General features: G+C 38.9%; 1 protein-coding gene across 3 annotated transcripts in view; it reads left to right on the forward strand.

Annotated features, from left to right (window-relative positions):
• Positions 1-13,864: 13,864 nt before the first annotated feature.
• Positions 13,865-17,480, forward strand: part of PRRC1 (proline rich coiled-coil 1) — a 29,732-nt gene continuing 26,116 nt past the window's right edge. Inside the window, exons 1-2 of one of the 3 annotated variants that reach the window (XM_036020710.1) lie at positions 13,865-14,006; positions 17,327-17,468. The gene's annotated coding sequence lies outside the window, so the exon portion shown is untranslated. The remainder of the gene's footprint in view (positions 14,007-17,326; positions 17,469-17,480) is intronic. The other 2 variants (XM_028524189.2, XM_036020711.1) reach the window with 2 other exon arrangements.

Raw genomic sequence — 17,480 nt, forward strand, 5'->3', positions numbered from 1 at the left:
AATAATAGAAATCAGAACAGAAATCAATGAAATTGAGAACAACAGATTAAGACAGGAAATCAATGACACCAAAAGTGGTTCTTTAGAAAGACCAATAAAATGATAAACTTCTACCAAGGCCAACTAAGAATAAAAAAAAACACAAATTACTAATATCAGAAATAAAACAGAACCATCACCACAATTTCATAAATATTAAAAAGATGATAAAGGAATACTAGGAACAACTCTATGCCCACAACCTTGAAAACCCAGATGAATGGAATAATTCTTTGAAAAGATACAATCCACATTTTCAAAAGTTAACTCTTAAAATTCAAGAATGAGAAAACAACATGATTTTTTTTAAATGCCAAAAGATTCAACCAGACACATCACTGAAGAAAACATACAGATAGGCAATAAGCATATAGAAAGATGCTCACCATCATGTTGTTAGGGAATTGAAAATTAAAACCACAAGTAGATATCCACCTGTTAGATACTACCCAAAACATATGATCAACTGAAAGGGGATGGTAACAGTTAAGAAAGACCAGGAGCATAAACTAGTTTTGTCTCCACTCACAGCAGGGGGTCAATAGAGGATATATATATATATAGAGAGGGTCAAATATATTTCATAAATTAATGACTATAAAGGTAATCATTAGAACAAGGCCATAAACTGTAGACCATCAGACAATACACACACACAAAACTTTATAGACAATGTAATAAAAGATTATAAAAAAGAAAAAATCAATATAACAGAAAGCATAATATGAAATATATCAGATGAAAACTAAACATACATGTCATGTAAATAAAAGTTGAGAACTCCTCAGTGGAAGAAAAATATCTCAAATTTAATCATAAAGCAGTATTTAATTATATTTTCAAATTCAACAGGTACATCTAAGATTAAATCATAAAAATTAAAAATTGAAGGATGAACAAGCATGTCAGACAAATGTGAAGAAAATGATAAAGGGTACAATCCTCTTTGATGATCTCATCACTTTGGATACCTATGAATCAACTAACCTTGTATCTGCATAATTAAAGCAAAACTTACAGGAAACACAAGGGGAGATAACACATTTGTTACAGGATATTTTAATTCTCATATCTCAGTTCATGGCAGAGCAAGTAAATATGAAATATTTGTCAATGGAACACATAAATAACACAAGTAGTGGGTAGGTATAATTGCTTTGCATGGAATTACATTCCATGATTTGACATTCATTTCATGTACCCATGACTCGTTGGAGTTTACTGGCCATATTTTAGGACACAAATGAAACCTTAGTCAATTTAAGAAAATTATAAGACAAATAAGTGTAAATATTGTAAAGGGTGAGTAAATAAAAACAAATCAATTCATTGGCTATTGACAACAAGCCAATTCAGTAAGGTGACCTTTATAAAATTAATATGTTACAATAAAGAGCTTTCCTATATATGAGCAATAATAAATTACAAAATATAATAGAAGAAAATGTTCTATTGACCTAAGAAAAACTTGTGAATAAATATTTAAACTCTATCTTTTAAGATAATCAAATGCTATCAGGACACATAAAAAGAGTTTTGGATAAGAAGGTGTAGTATTATAAACATGTCAGCTCTCTCTGATGCATTCTATTTAATAGGATCTCAAAAATGTCATCTGTGTTTTATTTTAATATAGAAGAAATGATTGTAAAGATCTAATAAATTTGCCTCTAGAAGGATTAAAATTTTCTGCATGGAAAATCACACACACTCAGGCAAAGTCAAAATTATCAAGAAGGCAAAATATTTGCAACATGTATTGCACAAATAGGTCTCTTTATTGCATAAAGGCCTTCTATAAACTGTTTAAAAATCAATAATATAATGTAAGAGATCACATTAAAAGAAATACAAATGGCTTTTACATAAAATGCTCCATCTCAATCTTTAAAACATAAATGCAAAGGTGTCTTTTCAACCTGTTAACCAGCAAAGATTCAAATATTTGGTAAGAAACTCTAGCTGGAAAAGAAGTAGAGAAGCAGACTTCATACTTCACTGTGGAGAGTACAGACTGATACATCCTCATTGGAGAGCAATTTTGCATTATCTATTAAAATTCCAAAGACACATACCATTTGATCAAGCAAACCTACTTAAGCGGATTTATTCTACAGATATGGTTATACATGTGTAAAATGACATCTATCTTAGTGGAATCAATATAGCATTGTTGGTACTACAAAAAAATTGGAATGAACTATGGTAAATGTTCAGGAATTGGCACAAGTTAAAGAGGTACATTCGATGGGAGCATATGTAATTCTTTCTAAGTGAAGTGGCATAAATACAGTGATATGGGATGAGCTCCCGTGTGTGTGTGCATGCAGTATTTTACACATACATCAAGCACTAAGGCATAATATAGTATATCTGGTGTATTTTATTTTTAATTTTTAATTAATATATTTTATTGATTATGCTATTACAGTTGTCCCATTTCCCCTCCTTCACTCCCCTCCACCCTGCCCCCCTCCCACCCACATTCCTCCCCTTTAGTTCATATCCATGTGTCATACATATAAGTTCTTTGGCTTCCACATTTCTCATACTATTCTTACCCTCCCCCTGTCTATTTTCTACCTATGATCTTTGCTACTTATTCTCTACCTCTTCCCCCTCTCTCTCCCTCCCACTCCCCTGTTGCTAACTCTCCATGTGATCTCTATTTCTGTGGTTCTGTTCCTCTTCTAGTTGTTTGCTTAGTTTGTTTTTGTTTTTGTTTTAGGTGTAGTTGTTAATAATTGTGAGTTTGCTGTCAGTTTACTGTACATATTTTTTATCTTCTTTTTCTTAGACAAATCCCTTTAACATTTCATAAAATAAGGGCTGGGTAATGATGAACTCCTTTAACTTGACCTTATCTGAGAAGCACTTTATCTGCCTTTCCATTCTAAATGAAAGCTTTGCTGGATAGAGTAATCTTGGATGTAGGTCCTTGCCTTTCATGACTTGGAATACTTCTTTCCAGCCCCTTCTTGCCTACAAGATCTCTTTTGAGAAATTAGCTGACAAACTTCTGGGCACACCTTTGTAGGTAAGTCTCCTTTTCTCTTGCTGTTTTAAGATTCTCTCATCTTTAATCTTGGCTAAAGTAATTATGATGTGCCTTGGCGTGTTCCTCCTTGGGTACAACTTCCTTGGGACTCTCTGAGCTTCCTAGACTTCCTGGAAGTCTATTTCCTTAGCCAGAATGGGGAAGTTCTCCTTTATTATTTGTTCAAATAAGTTTTCCACTGGTTGTTCTTCCTCTTCTCCTTCTGGTACCCCTATAATACAGATGTTGGAACATTTAAAGATGTCCTGGAGGTTCCTAAGCCTCTCCTCACTTTTTAAAATTCTTGTTTCTTCATCCTTTTCTGATTGTATGTTTTTTCTTCCTTCTGGTCCACTCCATTAATTTGAATCTCAGTTTCCTTCCCATTGCTATTGGTTCCCTGTGCATTTTCCTTTATTTCACTTAGCATAGCCTTCATTTTTTTCATCTAATTTGCAACCAAATTCAACCAATTCTGTGAGCATCCTGATCACCAGTGCTTTGAACTGTGCACCTGATAGGTTGGCTGTCTCTTCATCGCTTAGTTGTATTTGCCATGGAGCTTTGATCTGTTCTTTCATTTGGACCATTTTTTTTTGTCTTGTCCCACCTGTTATGTAGTGAGGGGCAGAGCCTTCATTATTCACCTGGGCCTGGCAACCTAGTTGCTGGGTTGTGGCACTCTATGTGGGGCAGGAGTCCAAGAGGGAACAATGGCCCTTGCTTCGCTCTCTGCTGGATTTCAGTCACTTCTGCCGCTTCCCACAAGCAAACTGGGCCCTTCTGGTGCTGATTCCCATGTGGGTGGGTTTGTGTACATTCTAGGACCCTGTGGGTCTCTCCAATGGACTCTCCTGTGAGGCTGGGAGTCTCTTCTGGCACCTCAACCCCCACAGGGGTTTTCAATCAGTGTTTTGAGGCTTTATTTCTTGATGCTGGGACCCTAGGTTGCACAGTCTGTCTCGTTCCCCAGTTTCACCTGGTTTATCTGCATGTGAATGTGGGACCATCCGCCACCTTGCGTATAGCACTCCTCCACAATCCACCACCTCTCTGGGTCTGCCCACTGCTGTCTTGCATGCCCAGGGTCCACCAGCCACCACTTTTTTTGCTGGAACCCCTTTCTGCCAAGCTGCCAGACTCTGCCCCTCCTACCAGTCTGGATGAATATGTCTACTTTAACTTCTTGGTTGTTGGACTTCCATACAGTTCAATTTTATGTCAGTACTGGTTGTTTTTTGTTTCTAAATTATTGTCCTTATTTTGGTTGTGCAAGGAAGCACAGTGTGTCCACCTACGCCTCCATCTTGGCCAGAAGTCCTATCTGGTGTATTTTCTAATTATGAAAAAATACATGAAAAGAACATGTGTATATACTTGTGAGATACAGAGTTGTAGTTGTCTCTGATAAGGAGAATAGCCTTATGAAAGAAAGTTGTCACTACACACTTTTCTGTACCTTTGAGTTTTGTTCACATATTACCTTTGAGAAAACAACACCAAATCAAACTTTTAAAAAGTATAGCATCTGAAATAAAAATCTGAACTTATGCTTGCTAAGCAAGAGGGGGCTGTACTTGAAGAATACAGCCTCTGAAAAGAGCAAACTGCTAACTTATACATGGTCCAGATTTTACCGGGTCTCCTCTACACAGCTGCTACAACGTTAGATGACCATGATCATCTCTCACTTGCAAATCCCCCTAAGAGCCCACCTGCTTTCTCTCCTGCCTCTAAGGTACTTTCTCATTGAATGTTACTGTGGTATACAAGGCAATAAAATGCTTTAACAGATTTGGGGTCTTGATGAATATGGTTGGTGAAGGAGGGAGAGCTATCAAATACTTTTTCTGAAGACTGGATAAAAATAATAATAGTAATGAAATTGAAAAGGCAAAATATGAAAATAGTTTTATGGAAAAGGTGATGAATTTATCTCTTACCTGATTGAAATTGAGAAGATGGTGAGCTTTCTAGGTAGTTAGAAACTGGAACTCAAGCTTTGGAGAAAGAGTAGAGAAAGACATGTAGAATAGAGGGGTTCTCTTGCATATATAAAAAGAGAAAGAATAGATTCTTTCTCTTGTCCCTAAGTAGGGAATGTACAAGTGGGATTGGCAGTCTTTAAAAGCATTATGCCAAGAGTCTGAACTCTTCGCATCTGAGGTAGTGGGGCAGGGGGAGCAATGGCAGGTGATACACAGTGACTCTTGCAAGCCAGAGAGGAAGATTTCTTGACTATATGCTGGTTGCTGCCTTCCTCACCAGGAGGAATGTGATGTGAGTCCCAGTGTTGGCTCTCACAGTGTGTCTGGGGACAGCAGGAACTAAATCTGACAGAGCCAGTTAAACCCTTGTTAAATGACTCCAGTGCATGTGAAATAGGTGTTTCTCAAATAAGAAGACAGGAGGACCTAAAATAAATAGTAATAAATTTTGTAAGACAGAGGTAGTGGTCAGAAAGGAGTACGAGAAAAGATTAGTTCAGCGACATGGATTCAAGGGAAGAGAGAATCTCAAAGGGGGATGGCCTGTTCCACAAAAGCAATGGTGCACACCCAAACATACCCACAGGTATGTGGGTATCACCAGCTGCAATTACACCCACCCCAAAATCTGTATGAAAAGGTAAACTTTTTTGTATAGTTCTGTGTAGTTATGTTACATGGTTTGGGTTCTCCCCTATCATTTCATGTGTACTTGTCAAAAGACCCCAAATTTTCTTTCTTGGATTTTTGTGCTTTGGGTACATAGCTTTCCTACTGACTGTGATCATTTTTAGGGCAGGAATTCATTCATGTTTTTTATGGTCCATGGCTTCTAGCACAGTGTATTGGTCAATGAGCATTGGTTGAGTGAATATTTCAAAGTGTTTTCGGGAACTGTGACATCTAGGAATTTAAGTCATGGACAATGACATGTGTGTATACTTACAAATTATATAAGGAATCTTAACTTCCATTTCAGATCACATTTCTGAGTCAAATTGACCCACACTGAGTAAAATACACTTGATATATATGAAGAAAATAAAGAACCAAAATGTCTCTGCAAAAAATACTTTTGATTGGATGGAATTGAAATTATGAGCTTTGTGAAAAGAATGATAATAGCATTCTGCAGCATTATGATACTCAATACATTCATTTATTGAGTAAGTCAATGGTTGGTTGAGTGCCTATGAAGTACTTGGACTCAATAGGGATATGATGTTGAACAAAACAAAAAGTTGTCCTTGAGTTCATGGACACTTACATTCCTCAGTGTGAGATGAACAGTAAACAAATAGATGTATGGGGATGTTAAGAAGTGCTAAGTGTTATGGTGAAAACACAAAAAATTATTTTTAAAAAAGGAAACATGAATCAGGTATCTAGGGACTGAAATGGTCTTTCTAGGACTGAAATGACATAAGGAAGCAAACCAGCGCTCAGGAAGAGGGAGCAAGCCCAAAGTGTGAGTGAGCTGAGTGCACCTGGGGAATAGCAAGGGGAATAGAGTGAGTGGGGGTGGGGTGGTGGGAAACACAGGTGGAGAGGTTCCAGGGGCAGGGTCCTGGGCAACTTGTAGGCCACAGTAAAGCTCTGTGAAAAAGTACATTACAGGCAGGAATGGAAGCAGAGTGTGCCCTTGGGAAGCTAATGAAGACTTCCAAATGAGAGATAATGAAGTCAGGGCTGAGATGATTAACAGTAGAGTGGAGGGGGTGTGGTCAAATAGTGACTAAGGATTTCTTCAAGGATTGGAGATGGAGGGTCAGAGAAAGTAAGGAGTCCAGGATATCTCAAAGGTGTTTATATTTTTAAATAGTCTTTGTTTTTCAGAAGATTTTGATTCACAGAAAACCCAAGGAGGTAGTACAGACAATTCCTTATACCCCATTCTCAGTTCTCTTATTAATATCTTACATTTACACTGGTGCATTTGCTATAATTAATAAACCAATATTGGTATAGTATCAACTGCTGAATTGCCAAAAGAATGAATACAACAGCTTTAAACATTTCTTGAAAATAAAGATGCTTGTAAGAGCAATTGTGTTATGTTTCCTTTTCTTTTCTAAACTATGATGTAAAAATCTAAAGGGGAAAAATGTAGTATTCTGTGAAGTCAAAAGCTTGAAAAACACTACTACAGATATATTGGTATATTTTTATTCAGATTTCCTTAGTTTTACTTAATGTCCTTTTTCTGTTGCAGGATCTCATCCAGACACTAATGAGAGACTGAATATACAAATGGATAATGGCCACACCATATATAAAAATAGAGCTCTGATTCATAATATATAGCAACCTGCCTAGGAACCCAAACAGCAACACCTGGAGCAATCATCCCCAAAAGGCCAGGACTTAATTATTAGCTGACAGCTTACCTAATGTTTGCCCTACTTCCAATTTAGGGCCAACTGGAGAAAGCCAAATATGCACCCCTAAGCAGTCACTCATAGAGTGCCCCACTTCTAGTTAGCCTGCTCCCAGCCTCCCCTGCCCACAGCCTCTAATCAGGTGTACCTGAAACCTTTCTTTTTCCACTATAAAGCTTTTCCACTCCTCTGCCTTTGAGTCTCTGCCAAATGCAAGTGATGGTGGCTGAATCCCTTGGGGGCTCTGATTAAACAGTCTTTTCCCATTCTCATTCTGGTGTTCTTTATTTCCACACCACATTATATTTAGCTGTCATGGTCACTTTCAGCTCCTCTGGGCTGAGACAGTTTCTCAGACCTTCCTGACTTTTGACCGTTTTGAGAAATACTGGTTAGATATGTTATAGATATCTCTGGTCTCACGATTACATCAGGATTATGGACTTGGGGGAGGAAGACCACAGAGGTAACGTGCCATCTTTATCACATCTTATCAAGGGCAGAGCTAATCAACATGACATCACTGTGGGTGTTGACTTTGATCCAAGCTGTTTTTTACCTGAGCAAATGGAAAAGTAGAGTTGCCATTTACTGAGTGGGAACAGTGAAAGTGGAGAAGGAATTTTTTTTTGAAACATCAAGAGTTTTAGTTAACCTCCTAATTAGACACCAAAGTAAAACTATTGAATAGTTGTAGAATTTAGGAGAGAAGTGTGGTTGGGCATATAAATGTGGGAATCATTAGGATGTAGATGTTGTTTAAAGTCACAGACTTGGGGAGATCACTAGATACTTGGGAAAAGAGATGCAAGGACTATGTATGGTAGATTTAAACAGGAATTTTTACTGCAAATAAGAATAATTTTGCTTCTCCTTTCAATGTAAAAACTTTTATCTCCTTTTACATTGTTATAACTTAAGTGAAATGCTTCTAATTTCTCATAATTATATTTGCTATGTTATTTCATAGATGTCCTTTATCAGGTTAAAGTTTCTATTTCTAATTTATCGAGTTTTCAGAAATAAGAGTGGAACTTTATCAGATGCCTTTTCCTGCATCTGTTGATTAATATTATCAGGTTTCTTTTCTTTTGAAATGTATTAAGTCATGAGCACATTTTTCTGAAGTAGAACCATCCTTAAGAAAACCTACTTGATCACAATGAATATTGTCATCATCATCACAAACTCCTCAATTGCATTTTCTAACATTTCATCTACATTAATAATGACTTCTCAGCTTCTTTGCTTGCTTGCCCTGTTAGGAAGCTAATCGTGATTGACACTCACTACAGAAATCATTTAGCTCTACTACACTTGCCCGGGGAAGAAAGTGAAGCTCAGAGAAGGTAACCCTAGAGTTGCACTGTTAACTAATGAGTAGTGCTCTATCCCTAACCCAGTGTGCTACCCACCTTACCCTGATGATCTTCTCAGAAGAAGTTCTGTGAGGTGACAAGTGGGAGGACACCAAATGGGTATTTACATACAGTGAGGTTGGTAGGTTGATATGTGACTATGTGAATTGGATCCATTGATCTCCTAGGCTGTCTACCCAGATTTTTCTTCCAAGCCTTAGAGAAATGCTGAATTGCCAAAAGAATGAATACAACAGCTTTAAACATTGCTTGAAAATGAAGATACTTGTAAGAACAATTGTGCTATATTTCCTTTTCTTTTCTAAACTATGATGTAAAATCTGAAGGGGAAATGTGTACTATTCTGTGAATTCAAAAGCTTAAAAAACACTACCACAGGCATAACTATTTAGGATTTATGATGCATTGAGAGCTATTGGTTGAAGTCATGCAAATTTTAACTTTATAAAAACACAAAGCTTAGAAAAAATTTAGAATCTTTTATAATGTTTTATTGCATATTAACAGTATTTCCTTGGCCTCAGAACTAATTTTAGTTGCATGGTTCCTTATTCAAAGTAAAATTTCAAATTTTCCAAAAGAAACATATTTGTTCTATCTTCGACAAGATTATTTTTAGTAAAATCATATGTAGCAGGGAAAAGGATGATTTTGAGAACTTTTTGTGATGTATGTAGTACACATGAATCTTAGGAAATTCAAGTTAATTTAAAAATATTCTCAGAGTAATCATATGTAAAAATTTGAATGTATCAGGATTCAGAAAACAGTATTACTATCAAGGAGCTCATAAACAAATACAGACTATAGATATGTACAGTCAACAGAAATGCAATGTGAAAGGTTTCATGATGAAAGAAAACTTTGATCTGGTCCTTGAGAAATGAGGAGCACCTACCAGCAGAGAAGGGAAAGGACCAAGCACATGGCTTCATCCTTGCAGCTGAATGTGGAGGAAAATGCAGGAAGAGAAGAAGAGTCTAGAAAGTAAGAGTAAGTTGAGTTTTTAAAATTTTACAGTGTAGGCAATGAGGAGTCATTGAATGTTTTTATAAGTAAATATTTTAGAAAGATAGTTCACTGGTGACTTTAAAGCAAAGTGAAATGGACTCTGGTAATAAGGGTTATGTGCGTGCAGGTAGGCACAGGTACTGACATTTCCCCCCTGTAGCTCACATGTGCAAAAAGAATAACTTGTTAATATCTCTGTAACTAAGATGACCTTAAGATTTATTGCCCAAACTGGGACACTTTTGAGAATAAAAGGTGGGTACACTTAATAATTATGCTGGGACAGCATCCCTAAATTGGGAGTGTCCTGTGCAAATTAGGTGGTAGAGTCACTTATTTATAATTAAACTAAATTTTCTTTAGTTGTTTTAAAAACAGCAAATAAAATCTTCATTCAGAAATTAGAGTTGAGACTGACTCAATAAAAATCTTTTTGGTTTATATCAGTTATTGACAGATGAATATTTAGATAACTTAAAAGTCAAAGAACAAGAGCTAACACATGCCAATTACTATGTTAGGTATCGTTGCAAGCACTTCACACATATTAAATCATTTAATCCTCAAATAAAAAACTGTGAGGTACATATTAATATAAGCTCTCATTTTATAAGTGAAGAAATCAAAACACAGTGAGTTTAAAAGTCAAGCTGCGAGCTGAGGACTTAGCAGGTACTAAAGCCATGATTCAAATCCAGGTTGTCTGGTACCAATATCTCTTTCCCAATCATTTAGCCATACATTGCCTCTTAGACTCTAAGTCACTGGCTTGTTGGCTCCTAAATTGGAATTCCAGATAGACAACGAGCAAGTTTTTAGTACAAGTACATCCCATGCAATGTGTGGGGCAACCCTCCACCCCCTTCCTAGTTACTGAACTATCTTCTTTGCATGGGTTGGGTGTAGGGATGAGCCTGATTTCTGTATTGGCCCACACCCTTGACACATCTGCTGAAGTGTCCTTTGTGGCTGTATAACTCACTGACTGTTCTTTTAGCAGAGCCGTCATCTCTCAAACCAGATTCAGCTTTGCCTCTATTCCTGGTTATACTGCAGATGCTCAGTCTCAGCCTTGCTTCTCTCCACCTGAAAATATACATTGCACTATTAACATAAATATTTCAAACTTTGAGAACTGTTTTAGGGATATTTAAGGACAGATCTATTAACTCTGAATTGAGCTAGAAAAAAGCCCTCAACTCAAGTGGAAAATAGTTTTGTTTGCCTGTGTGCAGTAGCAGGAAAATTCAACCATTACACTGTATCTCGCATTACAGCTCAAAATGAACTCTTTTATATATCAGAAACTTCCTGAAGGCAAAACTTTAAGTGTTCTGTTAGCGACAACTAAAAGAGACAACTAAATAAAACCATGAAGCCATCTTTGTTCTGTCATTAAGCTGTAATTTTTCCATTGATGCCCTTCATTGCCCTCCATCTAACACATTCTCTTACCTTACCACCCCAAAAGCAGGCAAGAAGTTGGGGTGCAGCTAAAGAATGTCGAGTTCCAGTTTCAGGTTTACAAAGAATTTTCAGAGCTTTAGTTTCCTTAGGAATGATAACTCCTAATATTGGAGTAGTAATAATACCTGCCACATAGAAATCTTTTGAAATTTAAATGAAAAGTGATGAATAAAACAAAATATTATAAGTGGAATTCAAGGTTAACAACATTAAAAACCATCTTTTTATTTAGTTGATTCCTTTCTCTCATGGCCCATTTGGTGGTATAGTTCTCCTCCCTCACCCCCCCCCCCCAAAAAAAAAATATCCACCTAGAATTCGTGAATGTGCCCTTATTTGGAAATGGGGTCTACCTCCTCAAGGATCTTGAGATGAGATCATTCTGGATTTTGGATTGGCCCTAAATGCAATGACAGGTATTCTTATAAGAGAAAGGCAGAGGGAGACATGAGACACAGACATGCAGAGGAGATGGTCATGTGAAGACAGAGGCAGCAATTAGAGTTATGGTGGCACAAGCCAAGGAACATTTGGCTTTACCAGAAGCTGGAACTGGCAAAGGATTCTCTCTAGAGCTTTCGTTGAGGCTCTCCAAACCCTCGATTTTGGACTTCTGTCCCCTGTGAGAGAATACATTTCTGTTGTTTTTAGCCATGCAGTATGGTATTTGTTTAGGCAGTGTAAGGAAACTAATAGGGTCCACATCCAGTCCATCAGTAAGTCATGACAGCTCAACCTTCAAAATGTGTCCAAGACCATTCACCATCTCCTCCTGCCCTGTTAGCTACTCAGAACCACCATATTCTCATTCCTGGCCATCCTGCTTTAGTCTTTGCACCCCTTAAAGTTATATAGCAATCTGAGTGTAATTTGAAATTGAAGTAAAATCTTGTCAGTCCTCGGCTCAAATCTTCCACCTGCTTCTCATTTCTCTTAGAATATAACCCAAAGACCTCATCACAGACCACAAGGCTGCATATGACCTGGCTCTGCTATTTTTCTGAGATGATTTCTTACCACTTTCTCAGTCCCAGTTTCCTTACTGTTTTGCAAATGTGTCAAGCACCCTCCCTCAGAGCTTTTGAGTGCTTTGCTTTCTATCTGGATATCCTCAGACCTGCTTCCTTGCAGGTCTGTTCTCAGATCCCACCTCCTCAGAGAAGTACCTCACATTCATCTTATGCGAAGTGGCCTACCCCAATTAGTGTACATCACATCACCCAAACAATTTCCTTCAAAGTGCTCATAACAAACAGTACTTACTTTGTTTATTTTCCTGTTCATAGCCTCTCTCTATTATGAGAATGAAACCTCCCTATGTGTTAGGACCTTGTCTGTCTTGTTCATTGCTACATTTCTGGTACCAATGCTCAGCACACTGCTGCCACTAGTAAACATTTGGTGAATGAATGAAGAAACCAACAGACCTTTGAGCTATTAAGGGTGTTAACCAAAGAGGATAGACATGATAACTATTTTCGGCACCACCCCAAACAGCACTTTCTGGAGAGTAACCCAGATAGCCACCTACACACATTCTCAGTGGATAGAATAAATGTCACCACCAAAGGGAACAGCCCACTGTAGTTTCAACGTGAGATCTGAAGTCAGAGCATAGTTAAATAGTATTAACTTTTCCATGAGGTATTTTAGACTGTTTAAAACTGTCAAGTCCAAGATGTAAATTAATGCTAAATCTAAGAATGAGTTCCTGAAGGGATTTGGGAACAACAAAAATGATTTTTCATGCATTTAATACTCAGCAGTTTAAACAGTACTTTCATATGCCTTATTTTGATTCTTACCTGCCTGAGTAAGAGATGGTGGATAATAATATTATTATCTTACAAATGGGAATATGGAGATTAAGTGGCCTATGCGAGATCACTCAACTGCACAGCTGGCATTAGGGTAGTCCCAGGCCCAAACCAGGACTTCTAACTTCAGATTTCTTATTTTTCTCTATTGCATGCCATTCATCGATTCATTTAATGTACTACATTACTGAGTACAGACTGTTTCTGGCACTGTTTTGAGTGGAACATAATGAAGTGAAGAAAGTTGATAATCTTTGTCTTCGGTTTTTCATTTTTTAAAAAAATGTAATACATGTACTACTGGGGGGAAATCAGTGCAGTAGCTACTACTTTGTACCCACCCCACGGTCTCTCCTGATGCAACTGATGTTATCTGGAAATCTTTGAAAATATGCAGGGTAAGTCCCAGTTTCTGGAGTGAGGTCCTTCTGGTAGGTGGGGCCTGACTAGATGACCTTGGCTGGCTCACCTGCATCCCTGAGGGTGGCCAAGGCACAGGATAACTGAGCTACTACTTCTAATAATAAGGGTGTCATTCTTGCGTGTTGGGGTTGTGGAGGGGAAAGGAGGGCAGTTCTGCTAGGGAACGCTTCTGGAGAAAGGCAGCGTCAAGGTTGCGCAGCAGGACATTCGGACGCAGGTACTCAGATTTAACCCGAGGCCTGGGGGCGGGGCTCCCGAAGGGACAGGGCGTGGCGTTGGGCGGGGCGGTACCCGCCGACGTGGCAGCCGCAGGAGCATGCGCGCCTGGTGGCCATCTTGGAGGCGGGGACGTGCACCGGGAGCTTCGGTGTGCATCTTCCTAGTCTCCTTTGAGCCGTAGTCTTAACACCCGTACCTCCGTGTCTCCCACTTTCCAGCTGCCACAGGGTACTCTCTTGAGTTCACAGGTGAGTGTCAGCTTGGGAGCAACGCGGGTGCAAGCGGGTGGGGGCGGCAGTGCCGGTACGGGGTGTGGGCGCCAAGGGGCGCAGTCCCCGCAAGGTGGGCGGGCCGGCAGGCCCCTTGGTAGCCGAGGGTCTTTACTGAGACCCAAGCAGTCGTTCATTCCCTGCGCGGCTGTGGGAGGACGCAGCCCAAGCTCTGGTGCCCTTTGTAAGGCAAGCCACTGCTAGTACTGTGGGTACGTTTCGGGGGGTCTTGCTCCAGTACTTTACTCTTGTCCAGGCACTGCTGGCTGTTTGGCTCCTCCTTGAGGGCGCTGGCTGGTGTTAGAGACCAGTGGCTAGCTCCCGCTGACCTTAGCCCGGCCCAGCCTGGCCTGGAGACGTGGCAGAGCCTGGGGGGAGGCCTCTCCCGCCCTAGCTCGGTCAACAGACCAGAGCGGCAGTGGGAAGTAGCTTATTTTCCCGTAGGTTCTCGGGTCAGTGCCTAACACTGTTCTAGGGGCTTTTGTGCTCTGCTCTAGTACATCAACAATAATTGCTTTTACACTTGTTAAAGCTCCGTTATTCAATTTCTTTTCTTGTGTACGTATACTGTGTAACATTTATACATGTTACTTTTTGTGTCCAGATTTGAGCACTAAAACTTTTACCCACTCTGACATTTCACTGTTGTTTTATCATTGTAGCTTTTCTTTAGTCGAAGGTAGTGCATTTACATATACAAAATTACCCAATCATGTCATTAAGCCAGTTCTCAAATAGTAAAGCTTTTAAAGGCTGAAATAAATGAACAAATTATTCCATATTATGGGTTGTATTCATTGTGCAAAGTTCTTTTGCCGACACATTTGTTACTCTTGGGAATGAGGGTCATCTTTAAATATGATTTCCACTAGCCACTGTAAGAATTTGGTAGCATCTATAGTAGGAAATGAATGACTAACAGAAAAGTGGGAAGCTGCAGAGGTGGCTTTGGGAAAACATTGTGCGTATTTGCCTCACCTCTCACTCCTCAGTCCAATTCAGAGTGACTTCTGCCCCCACTCCAGCTCTCACTACATTCATCTCCAGTTAAACAAATCCACTGAATTTTTCAGATACTGTCCTCTTTGGTATCTCTGCAGATTTTGTTACGGTTGCCTACTTCTACCTCGGAACACTGTGACTTTTGGACACCACAGTCTTCCTGGTTTTTTTCTTATCTTTCTGGTCATCTCTTGTTCTCTGTAGCTTGTCTTCTACCTGGCTACTCTTCAGGGATTGGTTGGGTCATCTTTTCTTCTCACTCTATTGAGTAAACTGAGGGAACCCACACTTAATGTGGTTTCTAGGCTGCAAACCAAGTCATTGTCTTTCCTTGGATGTTTCAAGGGGCTTATATTCAGCGTGCCCAATATAGACACTGTATAACCTGGACTCCAACGATATCAGGCTAATACCTTGACCTCTTCAGTGTTCCCTGAGTGAATGACACCACCATCTCTATCCAGTTGTGCCAGTCAGACATCTCACCATCATTGCCCCATCCAGTCTGCTAGAGTCCTAGTGCCTGAACATCTCTTGAATCCACTCTTCTTCATCTCCACCATCACTTCCATAATCTAGGCCAGCAGTTTTCAACCAGTGTGCTGCACTAATTTTTAAAACATTCAGTACCTGACTATTTGGTCAGGGGCACTGACCTCTTTTCCCTTAGATTGTCAAATAAAAAAAGTGACAACAGCCAACACAACAATAGCCATCTGGTGTGAATGAATCAAAATTATACCTATTTTTTGTCAGATGGGCAAAAAATATACTTTTTGGTGTGCTGCAGAATGTTAGCAATTAGTTATGTGTGTCGTGAGATGGAAAAAGTTGTTAATTGCTGGTGTAGGCCAATTTTTCACCCTTGGCATTACTGATCATTTTTCCCTTGGGGTGGGGAAGGGCAGAAGCACCCTCTTCCCCACCTCCCTAGCAGTTTAGGGTGTTATTACTTCCTATTTGAACTACTTCTATATCCTTCTTAATCGTCTCTGCATTTACTCTGACTGTCCTATGGCCCAATCTGCATATTGTCATCAAAATAATCTTTCAGCACAAATATGAATTGTCAAAAGCTAGACTCAGCCTATATGTTTTTTAACAGATAAGTGGATAAAATTGGTATAAAATGGAGTACTATTCAGCATTAAAAAAAGAACAAACTATTGATACATCCAACAACTTGATGGATTTGAAGGTACCATATTTTGCCACATATAACATGTTCCCATGTATCACATACACCCATGTTTTTGGCCCAGACTTTCAGGAAAAAAAATCTTTCGTTCTAATTTTTTAATTCAATTTTTGATTTATTAATATTTAGAAACAAAACCAATTATTGTATTCCAGGGTATTATTTTGCATACAGGTATCATTAGTGTTTTCTAGAGTTACACTTCGAACGCATGAGCATGAGTAAAAGCATTAAAATCATTTATATAGATACGGAGTTAGTACTACCCGTGTATAATGCACATCCTTATTTTTCCCTCAAAATTTTGAGCAAAAATGTGTGCATTATACATGGTAAAATATGGTAATTATGCTGAGTCAGAAAAGCTAATCTCAAAAAGCTATATGCTATGTGTGATTCTATTTATGTAACATTCATGAAATGAGAAAATGTTAGAAAACATTTGGTTGCCAGGACTTATGGTTGGTGGAAGGGTGGGGCAGAGGAGCGGCTTCAGGAGTTCCTTGGGGGTGATGGAACAGTTCTGTGTCCTGATTGCAAGGGTGGTTACATGCATAGTTGATGCATACAATGCAACTTCATAGAACTACACACACACACACACTCTCTCTCTCTCACATGTGCACAAACATAAAAACAGGTAAAATCCAAATAAGGTCTACAGTTTAGTTACCTGTGTTATACCAATGTTAATTTCCTAGCTTTGATCATTGTACTATAGTTATTGTAAGATACTATTATTGGGAGAAGCTGGATTAAAGGTAGTCATGAACTTTGTTCTATTTTTTCAACCTTCTTGCAAATGTAAAATTTCTTCAAAAAGTTAAAATAAAAGACAAGAAATGTCACTCCCAGCTTAAATGCCCCATGGAGACTTTCCGTCCTTAAAAAACCTGGTCTATAAGATTCAACACGGCCTGGGCTCCTGCTGTGTTCCAGTCTTCATTTCTTTTCTGACCTGTGCTAAATGGGTTTTCTTGAATGTATCTTGTTCCTGCTACCTTATTAGGGCCTTTATCTGTCCTGTACATTCACTGTTTTTGAAATTTGCCCCCTTATCTCCTTTCCCTTGCCTAATTAAATTCTGTACACTCTTCAGATCCTTGGGGAGGGGACCCTTTCCTAACCTTCAAGTCCAAATCATATTCCTGTCAAACAGAATTGTTCCTGCTCTCAGCACATCATTCGGCTACATTCGTTGCACGCTGGCATTGCTCTTTGATTACCTCCTGGGCTGGTCTGTAAGTATCCTG

This window comes from Phyllostomus discolor, chromosome 3, assembly GCF_004126475.2.
Source record: "Phyllostomus discolor isolate MPI-MPIP mPhyDis1 chromosome 3, mPhyDis1.pri.v3, whole genome shotgun sequence".
NCBI classification, from domain to species: domain Eukaryota; kingdom Metazoa; phylum Chordata; class Mammalia; order Chiroptera; family Phyllostomidae; genus Phyllostomus; species Phyllostomus discolor.